Genomic DNA, 10,351 nt, shown 5'->3' on the forward strand with positions numbered 1-10,351 from the left:
TTCTCGCAAATAACGCAATCCATTGCGGGATCCGGTGCTACGTAACGTTGCACAATAACAGTGTTCCGGGGTAACGCGTCACCCGACACCTACCGTGAGCGCAGCTGGTTCGGTCCAACTTCGAGCCCCAGACAACCACTGCGTCCTCAGCAGCGTCTCAGGCTATCGACTGAGGCCCGCAGTCATGCACTGTCGCTCGACAAATCACCTTAAACACGCACCGGCTGCACACGCCCCCGCCACTCTCCACCGCCCTCCCCCGCCGAAACCGGGCGCCGACTGCCGGCCAGCGCAGGCCGCGGCCCCGGCGCGGCGGCGCTGCCATCTGTTGGACTTTTTGGGAACCTGCCCGGCATCAGCTGGTCCGAGAACGCGTGCCGATTGGTGCCGATTGGATCCCGATTTATTTTAGCACCGATTCGCCCAAGTTTTGAGGGATTGTGGTCGTGGCCGATTTTGACTTTTGGCGGCCAAGCATCGATCTTGGCTTGATTTTGGCTTTGAAGGATTGGGATTCCGGTGCTGGATCGTTCACGCAGTAGCAAATTGATGTCATATGTGCTAAAATCCCCAGAAATCAATGCTAAATTGTACAAACGTGGTTTCGTGTGATTCTTAGCCACGCAGTCTAAGCTTTTAAGTGGTAATCGGTATGTGTGTAGTTAGAAGATTGTCAGGTCTCGTGTCCCTAAATGGCTCGTGCTGGGTGCCCCAAATTCACAATAACGGTGCAGACGGAGATTATGGTAAGTAAAAGAGCGCACAAACACCACAAGCTGTAAAGGCAGCTTTGAAAAACAGTCTGAAATTATTTCGCATACTAATAAGCAAGCAAATTGTATTAGACGTCCATTAAAGTAAACACAGCTAGCAGTGATAAAAGTTTACTTAACTTTCGCCAAGATGTTGTCAACGTTTTCAACATAAAACAGTGACGCCTCGTATAATCATAGCTGGTGTTGGGTTATGGGGATGGTTTGCAAGCAACAAAACATTTGAACCTTCAGGCTGCACTATTTGCGGTCTTTGTGTCTGTAACCAACTGTAGATGTATGATTAATTTCACTGATATAGCTGTCATACACAAAACTGGAAATAGAAATAAAACCACATGAGAGGGAATGATTATTGGGTAGGGTAAAACCATTCACAAGTTAGGGCATGGACACAGTCAGTGTTAAATTCTAACGCTAAGTAATTAAAGCAAACGGCTCTGCACCCGTATTGGCCCTGTTGGCCCTTATTTCTCTCGAAATCTACCCACATGTTGTGTTACCCATTATACACATTCCAAGTGGTCTCTATTAAGTTCGCATGGAGCACATATTTCAACCCAAGAATCTTCGTCAACTTGCGATTTACGGTCTGCACCAGGCGCTCTGTCAATTATCTTGGCCTGAGGGATTAGAGACGCAGTCATACGCAAGTCATGATATATCAGTGTTCTGACAGGTGACATGTGCCCCACATTACCCACAACACCCTCACAATTGCTATTTGTCGCTTTGCTGACCAAACTATAGGCCGGAACTGCCCTAATAATAATAATGTAGGCATACATGCGCTTCTTTTGACGCTGTGCCACTTGGATTAGCAACGTCCCCCCCAGTTAACGCAGTTGCTGCACATCTCATAAAACACAGCGACCTTGGCTGTTCCCGCCAGCTCCCTGGTTAAGAGGACATCACGGGGACCGCCCTAGGCAAAGTCACGAGTCAGCGACGTGAGCCGCCCACCCCGAGACCCCCCGTCGCCCACCCACCAGCAAGCTCACGACCGAAGACTATCAGCACAAGTTCGCGCAGCATCACTCTGAACAATTACCAGTTTGCGTCGAGTTTCCTGACAAGCGGTCTTTGTTCCTTTACTTGTTCCTTCAGGCGTGGAATGTTGCTCAGTTTTTCTAAGGTATTACGAGTCATGCTTGAGGTTGAGCGGAACAAAATTAGCCAACAAATCAGTAGGTTTCATCCAGCCTATCCATGAAATCGTCGCCATATCTTTACTTATATATTCCCTTCACGACACACCACAGACCCCAAATGCCAGCGCCGTCCTCCTGCAGTCACGCGCTGGGAATCGGCGAGACTCCGTCGCCGCCGCCGACAGCAGGGCCCAGCCCACCTAGCCGGCCCGAGCCCGCCGCTCCACCGGCGCCGGCCATCTGCCGGCGGCCCCACACCCCGCGGCGGGAGCGGACGGCCGCCATCCATCGCGCCGGCAGCCCGCTCGCGCCGCCGCCGGCACCCTTTGTGCCGGTCCGATGGCGAGGTGCCGGCACGGGCCCGGGCCCTCCGCGCCGACCCCGGCGGCCGGCGCAGCTGCCGCCGTCCCGTTCGGCCGGCAATTAATAATGCCGCCCGATAGAACCATTTGGGCCCTCTCGAGCAAGCACCGGATCAATGGCGTGGGAGGCGGCGCTGCGGAGTGGTCCACGATTGGAGGAGACGGTGAGGTGCGCGGGTCGTTCCACCGGCTTCCCGCGCCGCCCGCGGCGTCCGCGGCGCCCGCGGAGGGCGGCGTGTGCCGACGCCGACGACGCCGCGACACTGGAGGGTCGATGGCGTTCATTTGCGTCGGCTCACGCTCGTGATGAACATTCACGGGTGGTCCTGCAAATGCGGCGCTCAGCCCAGGGCCGACATGCGACCGCGACAGGAGCTGCTCGGCACAGCGCCCGGCTTCCGCCGACGCTACGGTGGCCAGCTGTAGGACTGTAGACGCTGCCATGGCCCGCTGTAGGACTGTAGACGCTGACATGCCCGCTGTAGGACTGTAGACGCTGCCATAGCCCACTGTAGGGCTGTAGGCGCTGAGATGGCCCGCTGTTTGAAAAATGGATGGTGTGCCTGCATTGACATCGGAAGCCTAACTGCCAGACTGTTTGGTATCTGCTATTTATCACGTTCATGGTGTTATTGACGTCATGCGAATTTCTTGCATAGCGTATTGATGCTACGTGCGAAGTTGATCACATTTTCTCGGATATCCCAGTGTTACCTGTAACCACAATGTTATGGACACAACAACCGGCACATAGATATAAAGATTCAATTCACTTGCTTTCCAAATAGCGTAGCATGATGCCGAAGGAGTATCCTTTATTTTGTTACGGAGTGGTTGCACCGCGTCACAGGAGACATCGAATTCCCCCTTGATCAGTTTCAGGTGCAGCGCGAACAAGGCGCTCGTCGCGATGAGTGACGTCCTTCTGTTCCTGTCCCCCTCTCCCTAACACGCAGCTATCGCTGGGTTATGTAAGTCCATGAGCCACCTGGCGGTACGTCCCAGGAACCCTCGCGATACTCCCCAGTTACGCCGTTGTTACTCCCATGTCTCTCTCAAGATACTCTTGGTCCACCCTTCACCGGCCTCCCTGGCATTCCCTGGCGCCCCTCTGATGCCCTCAGTGACCGCTTCTCAGGAATGCTTACCGCCGACCGCCTAGGAAGAGCGGCCGCGCCAGCTCCACTCGGAACCACAAGTGACGAGCTGAACAAAAGTAGATGTCATCTTGCAAGCATAAGAAGTTAAGTGAAGCTTCTTCCGATTAGCCGTCTGGACGCGTCCACTGCGCACAGGGGCGGCGAGCACATCTCGGCAAACCTATACCAGCCTCTATCTTCCCTTCTTCTCCCACTGCTGTTGCTTTTTTTAGCAGTACCTCCTAGGTAAATAAATAAATGAATGAATAAATGTATATGATATGCCTATGGCTAACTAAATGTCTAATTCAATCACGGGGGCGCAATGTGCACAGCACCATTGTTATATTTAATAAGCTGCGCCCACTGCACCCACCACTGTAGAGTAAACAACATTGGTAAATCAGCGCGAATACTTTTTCATTCATTCATGTTTTGAGTCTTGCTGTTGAGACATTTATCAGCCAACTGGCACTGGTTCGCCGCCACGAAAGCCATTTATTTGATTTCACCTTCGTTGCTGCCGAACCATACTCTAATTTTCGTTACTCAGTCTCAAAACATTCCGCGCTGACGATGTTTTCGCAAACAAGCGAACCGACGTTCTCCTGCCGCACAGGCGAGGCATTCACACAAGACTCCCTGGTCCGGTCGAGGCCACACGACCGCGAACCCCCATCAATCGCTGCCAGGATCTGGCAGCCCAACGCCTCGTGCGGTGGAAACACAAAGGTCCGGGGCCTCAACTTGCGGACCAGAAGCCGAGTTTGGCGTCCGGGAACGACGGCCAGACGGCGCGCGGCTGAAAACGCAGCAGCGCCGGGCCAGAGGCGACGCCTGGTCGCCGGGGGGTTCACTGACCGGGCTTCGGAGCTCGGCGTGTCGGTCGGAGTGGGCCGTAATGACCGGGTTGTATGCTGGCTATCGGCTGCGACCGGTAATTTGCCGTGTGCGTGTGTCGCGCAGCGGCCGGCGGAAGTCGCAGGCGGGCGGCCGCGACCGGCGCCGCCCGGTCCGCGGCCCAGCGGGGCGCGACCCTACGAAGAGGTGCACACGGGCGGGAGGTGTACGACACCCGGACCGATGCACAGGGGCCGGGGGTACCTAGGGCCTGGACTGGCGCACAGGTACAGGGAGGTATGCCGGATCAGGACTAGTGCGAGGGACATGAGGTAAGCCGGGCCTCGACTGATAAGCAGAAGGCAGGAGCATACCGGATGTGGACAGGTGCACAGGCACATGATACACAACGGAACTGAACTAGCGGAGGAGGCACAACGGACTGGAGCTGATGTTAAGCAGGACATATTCCAACACGTTCAAAGGGGAGAGAAATCCCAGCTGGTGACCGTCCATTCCACTCCGGTACGGCAGAAAAGCCCCCCTGAGTGAATAGCTTGTTTGCCTGCAGCTCACGCCTGACCAGGTCTTTGAAGTAGTTCAGGCAGACACTGTGGGAGAACGCACCTCGAAGTCGCAGTGGTTGGATGTGTTCTATAAAGGGCCAAACATTGTGAGGTAACGCAGGTGCTCTTAAATAAGAAAAGAAGAAAACGGTTGAATGAGTGCGGAGCCGCTTTCAATGCTCAGACTGGTCGAATTTCATTAGCGTAGATGTGTGCCGAAATTTAGGTGGGAAAATACGAGATTTTGCTTTCATGCTATCCGGAGTTCGAGTGGCCTAAGCCGCCTCCCACTACAATCATTTGCCCTCAAAGTGAGTGTTCCATATTTGTATGGGATATTGAGGTGAAACAGCTTTATTGAAGATCATTAAGTGCACTTCACGGTACGCCCCTAGTTGAGACCTACACCACTCTAGTTGCTGAGCTACACGCCCACGTAGAGGTGTAGGCTATTTTGTGCCGCCTACTTCAAGGTCACTCAGGAATCCATGACGCCATAATAACGCCATTCAAATGATATCATTCAATTGGCCATGCAGCGATCAAGGCCAAGAAAAATATGGATTATTGAGTCGTTCATATCTGGCCTTCATGAGTACGATTTCAAGATACAACGACTGTCAATTGGCTCTCAATCAATGTTGTGCAACTGTACGATAACCCAATCAAACAGTGGCGTATTGAGAAGCATAAAAAGGAAGTTTTGTTGTCTAGAGCAATATTTTCCACTTAAAATGCACCAATCAGGTGAGCTTATTCCATCATATCTGACGCTTGCCTCAAGATCGGCAGAAATGGACCATTCCTTTTACACTGGCCATAGTTCACATAAAGGGGAGTGTGGGACAGACCGTCGTACAGGTAAAAGATGCGTGTTGGACTGATGCACAGGGACACGCTGTGCGGTATACTGGATACTCGACATACGGGATCTGGAGCGTTCTAAGGAGACAGCAGGCACCGGCCTCAACAGGTCGGTGAGACTTCGGTGTCTGCTGTCAAGACAGCAGGCACCGAAGTCAACGAGAATACCTGGCAGGCCGTCACAGTAAGCCCAAACACATTTGCACCTGCTTGAGGGCCTGAAACGCTGCTGAAACGCTGAAACTTGATACGCTGCAAGGATTCCAAACTTGCACCTGTGGTGGTCACGGTAAGCTTGCGTGTCCCACGATCATTAACCCTAATTTGTCCTCACCCGCATGCCCCTGTGCGTCACATGTGATGCTGGAGTCGCTCGCGCCATCGAAAACGCCTTCCACATCCTCAGAAGGCCCGCTGCTGGTAATCATGTGTAATTCAAACAGCGCGGCCTGAAGTGCAATAGTGATGTATAGCTACGACGCTGCACAACAGCCACTGAATAGCCCAGTTGTGCTCGTCGCCGGCCTGGCTGCGTGCGGGTGATTGATTACGCATTGTCCGCTTTTCCAAAGGCGTGCCGGAAAAATGGCACGCGAGGGAACAGTCGCGGAGTGGCGATCGACCGACCCAGGTCAAAGTGGGTCAGTCAACACCAACTCGCCTAGGCCCTGCGATGGTGCCAGGGAAACGTGTGACACGTAAGGAAACAAAAACAGAAGCCGTAGAGTTTTGACGAAATGGTTGGTGATAGCTGCCACCGAGAACAAACGGCGGGGGAGGGGTCGAGTGTGGAAATCGCGCTTACCCAAAGTCAGTTACAGAAAAGAAACGCTCTCCATTCAACGCGTCAGGTTAAAACGGTCATGTTTCTTTCGTCCGATTTTGGCCTGATGCTGACGCAGCGGTGTCCGTTTACCGCCGTGCTTACTCAGCGGGCTACCCGGCTTAGCGATGAGCCACAATGCTCAGCCACGGGTAAAACGAGCCAGCAACTGCAACATCCCAGCCCTGCGTGCTGCCTCTGGGCGAGGATCACTCGCGGCCGAGGAATCAATGGGCTAGTGTATGAGAAGGTGAAGTGTGCTGCCCTGTGGCACCTGCTGTCTGTCTGGGCCCTCTTTCCGGTGATCGCGTCACCGCCTCCTACATCCAAGCATCACACGATCGCTGACCTCGGCATCACCTCATCACAAGACCCGTGGCCGTAAGATGCGCCGCGTGTCCCGTCTGCGTCACCCACGCAGTGACGCGAGCTCCGGCGGGCTCAGCGCCCCTGATCGACACAGTGCCGCGAGCTCCGGCGGGCTCAGCGCCCCTGATCGACACAGTGCCGCGGCGCCGACGCCGACCAACGTCACCGGCCGTGTCACTGCCACGGCCCGTCACTGCATCGGTCCCGTGCGGCCCGTGACTGAACCGGTCCCGCGCGGCCCGTCACTGCATCGGTACCGCGCGGCCCGCCACTGCATCGGTCCCGCACGGCCCGTCACTGCATCGGTCCCGCGCGGCCCGTCACTGCATCGGTCCCGCACGGCCCGTCACTGCGTCAGTCCCGCGTGGCCCGTCACTGCATCGGTCCCGCGCAACCCGTCACTGCATCAGTCCCGCGCGGCCCGTCACTGCATCGGTCCCGCGCGGCCCGTCACTGCATCGGTCCCGCGCGGCCCGTCACCGCACAGGTCCCGCGCAACCCGTCACTGCATCGGTCCCGCGCGGCCCGTCACCGCCCCTGTCAGCTGCACGGCCGTGAATGGGGAGCCAGCCGTCAAGGGGCGCGCGGTGATCAACGATCGCACGTCCGGGCGCGCCGGCGAACACGGCCCGAGCGCCACCCGGACGAGGCGGCCAACGCAAACACAGGCGCAGCGGCGGGACGGGTGTGACATCGGCCGAGGCGGGCGCGCCGGGTGATAAGTGGCGAGGCAAACCCGCCATGGGTAGCTGCGGCTTTGATGTGCTCGGCGCTGTCACGTGGCCTGGCGCCCAGACAGCGATGGGTTTGGAGAAATAACCCGCGTCAACAGAGACCATTGATGTCCCGTGGCATTGTGCTTTGCAGGATCCTGGAATCAGGCTTAGTGTGACTTAGAAGTCGTTTTAAGCCGAACACCTTGGTGAGGAGCATAAAGAAACCGTAAGATTGTGTTTCTTTGAATCATTTTTGATGCAAGTTGGGCCACCTGGAGTTCGTTTAGAATCCTCGATTGACTCAGCAGAACAGCATCCATGCCAGCGACGTTCTCCATCGCCCAGTGGCAGTCCTTCCCATGGCAGTGACCACACTCGCACCGCCCAGCTGCAGCGCCGCGTCCGCTCCGCGAGCCGCCGGTCGTCGGCGGCGTCCGCACCGATGAGGGGCCGACACAGCCCGCCGGCGGCTCGGCCCGGCGGCGGAGGCGGCTCCGTTTTTGCCGGCTGTTTGTGTCGGCGCCGAGCACGCGCGCGGCGCAACAGCGGCCGTAGTGGCGCGCCGCTGAGGTGCGGCTGGCGGACCGTTTTTGTCAGGGCCGCCGTGGCGCGGAAGTCCAGCCGCGGGCGCGCCGCGGCCCTCCCGTCCGACGGCGGGACAATGCTCGCGGCGAACTGGGCCAAATAACGTCGGCGGCGGCGGCTGGCGGCGAGCGAATCCGTTGGGAGGCCAGGTGACATCACGTCTCTCGTCTTGTTATCTGGCGAGCAGCTGATGCGGTAGACGATCAACAAGGTCTGGCAAACCTAGAATCGCCTTTGTCATCGTGAGACCTGGGCTGGGAATCGCGTGAATGAAAGGTGCTCAGACACATTTATAAATGCAGTTTGCAGTCGATTATGACTCATACCAGTGTATGCAGCAGCTGGACAATGGTTCACAAACTAGGATTCACGGGCTCATGCTCACAATTCCAGTTGGCCCAAGATAATTTCATCCGCGCAGTGCCAGACTTGAACAAAATAGCAGCTGACGTGTGGTAGCCTGTCTGTAAAACATCAATCACAACCTTTGATCGTTTTACTTAGAACAAAGCAAACTTTTCCCCGGATATTGGAAGATGAAGGGATAACTCTTCTTCTCCCCTCCTACCATCCCACCCTTTCTGCATCACAGCAAAAAAGCAGATGAGAAGGAAACTTCGAAAGGCTGAAAAACGGCCTGTTCGCAACTCGAGCTGTAGACGTCTAATAAAAAAGCCTCCCGTTAATGCGTAGGTGGAGCATTCAGGTCGTATCTCACACCTCGCACCACTCGGGCCCGTAATAAAGCCGGCAGGCCCGCCGCCTGATTGCATGCCCAAAACGATGGGAGAGACGTCCGCCGTGCTGATGGGGCTGCTGGCGCGGGGTCAGCGACTCTTCGCACAGACCGCGCCAAACAACGGCTAAGTGTGCATGTAGATCAGACTACCGACTGGGACGGCATCAATCATAGCCGCCATTAGAACGCGCTCGCCAAATGGTGTTTCTGCCAATAAATCGCGGCGAATGGCGGTAATCGAGCGCCGCTGCGCGGATGAGCGGCGCCCCGGCTGACCGCGGCTTCTGAGGGTCGTCTCGCCTGGCGCCCGGTGATCTGCGGGGTCAACCAGGGCCACCGGACACCTGCGTCGGTCAGGTCAGCGGCGGTGGGGTGATCTGATAAGTCACTAGTCACAGGACACCTACGTCGGTCAGGTCAGCGGAAGTGGGGTGATCTGATAGGTCACCCGTCACAGGACACCTGCGTCGGCCAGGTCAGCGGAGGTGGGGTAATCTGATAGGTCACCAGTCACAGGATACCTGCGTCGGTCAGGTCAGCGACGGTGAGGTGATCTGATAGGTCACCAGTCACCGCACACCTACGTCGGTCAGGTCAGCGGCAGTGAGGTGATCTGATAGGTCACCAGTCACAGGACACCTGCGTCGGCCAGGTCAGCGGAGGTGGGGTAATCCGATAGGTCACCAGTCACAGGACGCCTGCGTCGGCCAGGTCAGCGGCGGTGAGGTCATCTGATAGGTCACCAATCACCGGACACCTACGTCACTCAGGTCAGCGGCGATGAGGTCATCTGATGGGTCACCAGTCACCGGACACCTACGTCACTCAGGCCAGCGGCGATGAGGTCATCTGTGGAATGTCGCCAGCGGGCAGCCGTCCCCAAGAACAGGTAGCTCCAGCAGACGCGTGTTAAAGAGGAGGACATTTCAGAGAGAAGCCCGTGTCGCAAATAATGCGGGATGAGCTCTATCATACCAGCTGGGACGTGTTGGTCTACCTACTGCCATTTTCTTACGATCATTTCACGTGCGTGACTTGAACACGCGCAACCGTGAGATGCCGTAAGCCTCCGCATTGGGATGCAGCTTGTTGTTTATCTGTTTTCTGCCAATGTGATCGCAATGCGAAGGCCTTTGTTGTGATTTCAAAAGCCCACGTTTTCAATCTTACAAGACGCTCCCCGGCGAAACCAGCGGCGCTGGCGGATTTCAGGACTCCAATAACTTCCGCCAACTCGCGTCGCCGTTATTGATCCAATGAGGCACATTTAATAAATCCACCACTGGCTGGCCGAACAGCCCCGCCGCGTTGTTTGTCCAATTTCAGCCCACCTGCCCGCCGCCAATGCACAGCAATCCTGCTTTCATTGCAACACGTCAGCCCGCGGCGCGCCTTTAAACGAACAATTGCGGCGCAATGCTCAA

The sequence above is a fragment of the Pollicipes pollicipes genome, unplaced genomic scaffold (genome assembly GCF_011947565.3).
Source record: "Pollicipes pollicipes isolate AB1234 unplaced genomic scaffold, Ppol_2.1 Scaffold_5724;HRSCAF=6776_pilon_pilon_pilon, whole genome shotgun sequence".
Taxonomy (NCBI): Eukaryota; Metazoa; Arthropoda; class Thecostraca; order Pollicipedomorpha; family Pollicipedidae; genus Pollicipes; species Pollicipes pollicipes.